General features: G+C 40.5%; 1 pseudogene; it reads right to left on the minus strand.

Moving 5' to 3' along the window:
* Nucleotides 1–201: 201 nt before the first annotated feature.
* Nucleotides 202–328, minus strand: LOC136390148 (U4 spliceosomal RNA; annotated as a pseudogene).
* Between the last annotated feature and the right edge of the window lie 2,840 nt (nt 329–3,168).

Here is a 3,168-nt window from a genome sequence, read left to right on the forward strand (position 1 = left end):
TTATGGGAAATTTGCATAACAAATATTTTCTTCCAGCCTTTGGCTTGTGTTTACATTCACTTAACAGCATCTGTGGAAGCATAGGTGTCTTAAATTTTGATAGTCCAATTTATCACTTTTCTTTTATGATGTATGCTTTTGGAACTTATTTTTAAAATTTTTGCCTTACTCAAATCACATATTTTCCACTTAGATCTATGATCTCTTTTGAGTTAATTTTGTATATGGCAACAAGTATGAGTCAAGGTGCTTTTTTTTTTTTTTCAATTAGCAATAATCGCGCCTTGGGTAAACCTCATTGGCTACAATACTGCCACTGAGCAAAGTTTTGTTTATTTTATTTTATTTTTTTTAACCTAAGTATGATATGTTGGCCTGACCTGCGGTGGTGCAGTGGATAAAGCAGTGACCTGGAACACTGAGATCACCAGTTACAAATCTGGGCTTGCCTGGTCAAAGCACATATGGGAGTTGATGCTTCCTGCTCCTCCCCCTTTCTCTCACTCTCCCTTCTGTTTAAAATGAATAAAATCTTAAAACATAAAAAAATTAACATAGTTATGTTAAAAAGTTCCAGCACCATTTGTTGAAAATAATATTCTTTCTCTTTTGAACTACTTTGGTACCTTTGTTGAAAAACAATTGGCTAGATATTTCTAAACTCTATTCTGTTATGGTGATCTGCACCCTTTCCCCATTGCTATACCCTCTTATTTCTGTCATGTATACTAAGTCTTAAAATCAGGCAGTGTGAGACCTTCAGCTTTTTAAACAATGTTTTGACTAGCTTATGTCCTTTGCTTTTCCATATAAATTTTAGAATCAGCTAGTTTTTTACAAAAAAACTTGCTAAGGTTTTATTGAGATTGTATTCAATACATAGGTCTATTTGGGGAGAATTGACAGCGTAACAATTTTAAGTCTTTTGATCCTTAAATGTCACCTATCTGCCCATTATTTAGGTCTTTGTCTCATTAATGCTTTGTAGTTTTTAGCATAGAAACCTTGCTAAGTTCAGCCCTAATTTTTTCAGGTTGCCTGTTGCTATTGTAAACTGTACTTTAAAAATATCTTATGCCGGGTGGATCCCTGTCGGGCGCATGCGGGAGTCTGTCTGACTGTCTCTCCCCGTTTCCAGCTTCAGAAAAATACCAAAAAAAAAAAAATCTTAATATTCATTTGTTTTTTTTCTGTATATAGAATACAGTTGATTTTTGTATATTCTGTTATCTTGCTTAACTCACTTATAAACTCTAATAGTTTTTTGAAACAGCTTTATCGAGATATAAATCACATACCATATCATTTACCCATTTAAAGTATATAATTCAATTTGTTTTTAAGTGGAAGGAGGGGAGATAGACAGTCTCCCACATGCATCCTGGCTGGGACCTACCCTGCAACACCTGTCTGGGGCTATGCTCGAATCAACCGAGTTATCCTCAGTGCTTGGAGCGGACGCTCGAACCAATTGAGCCACTGGCTGTGAGAGGGGAAGAGAGAGAAGGAGGAGAGAGGGGAAGAGAAGCAGATGGTCGCCTCTCATGTGTGCCCTGACCCGGAATTAAACCCAGACATCTGCATGCCAGACTGATGCTCTATCCACTGAGCCAAACAACAAGGGACAAAAACATTTGTTTATTGATTTTAGAGAGAAAGGAGGGGAAAGAGAGATAGAGAAAGGGAAAGAGACATAGAGAGACAAGAACATCGCTCTGTTCCTGTATGTGCCCTGACTGGGGCTTGAACTGGCAACCTCTGCTCTTCGAATGACACTCTAACTAACTGAGCAATCTGGCCAGGGCTTGCTTCCACTTTTTTTTTTAAATTTTTTTTTTTTTTTTCTTCATTTTTCTCAAGCTGGAAACGGGGAGAGACAGTCAGACAGACTCCCGCATGCGCCCGACCGGGATCCACCCGGCACGCCCACCAGGGGCGATGCTCTGCCCACCAGGGGGCGATGCTCTGCCCATCCTGGGCGTCGCCATATTGCGACCAGAGCCACTCTAGCGCCTGAGGCAGAGGCCACAGAGCCATCCTCAGCGCCCGGGCCATCTTTGCTCCAATGGAGCCTTGGCTGCGGGAGGGGAAGAGAGAGACAGAGAGGAAAGCGCGGCGGAGGGGTGGAGAAGCAAATGGGCGCTTCTCCTGTGTGCCCTGGCCGGGAATCGAACCCGGGTCCTCCGCACGCTAGGCCGACGCTCTACCGCTGAGCCAACTGGCCAGGGCCCGCTTCCACTTTTTAAATGATAAATAATGCTCTATGAATGTTCAAATTTTTACATAAACATGTTTCAATTTCTGCAATCATTGGGGTGGAGGGTTTGATATAAGTCAATTATACCTAGTGTACCTATTTGGTATACAGAGCGCTAGGTCCTCTGTTTCGGTATCTACCTTCTGTCTAGTTGCTCTATCCATTATTGATGGTGGCTATAGAGGCCTACAACTATTATTGTAGAGTTGAGAATCAAGCTAACTATTGGATAAAAAGCGATTTGGTTGAACAATGAGATACAGCTTTTATCTCCTGGAATAAAAGAACTGTAGAAAGCTGACACTATAAAATGTTTCCAGAAAGGGGAGCAACTGGAATCCTCACACACTGCTGGGGGAAAAGAAAATTCCATTTCGGAAAACAAATCTGGCAACTTCTTCTACAGTTGAATGTATATTTCCCACATGACCTAGCTATCTCATTGTTAGATATTCACCCAGGAGGAATGAAAAGTGATATTCAAACTAAGACTTAAGCAAATACATCCATAGAAACCTTACTCACAATAGTAAAAAAATTGGACACAATCCAAATATCTATCAAGAGATGAATGAATACACACAGTGTGGTATTTTCATGCAATGGAATACTACTTAATGAAAATGAAAGAGCTCCTTGGCTCAAGTAACAAAACGGGCAACTTCAAAAACATCTTACTGAGTGAAATAAGACAGATACAAAAGAGTATGTACTGCATGGCTCCACTTACATGAAATTCTAGAACAGGTTCTGGTGAGAGAGAGAGCAGACCATTGGTTGACTGGGGGTGGGTGGCTTGATTACAAAGGCACAAAGGGACTTTCTGGGGGTGATGGAAATGTTCATTCTCTCATCAACGTCAATATCAATCAATAATTTGGGTGTAGGGTTGTTATATGGATATATATCAA

Source organism: Saccopteryx leptura, chromosome 1, assembly GCF_036850995.1.
Source record: "Saccopteryx leptura isolate mSacLep1 chromosome 1, mSacLep1_pri_phased_curated, whole genome shotgun sequence".
Lineage (NCBI taxonomy): Eukaryota > Metazoa > Chordata > Mammalia > Chiroptera > Emballonuridae > Saccopteryx > Saccopteryx leptura.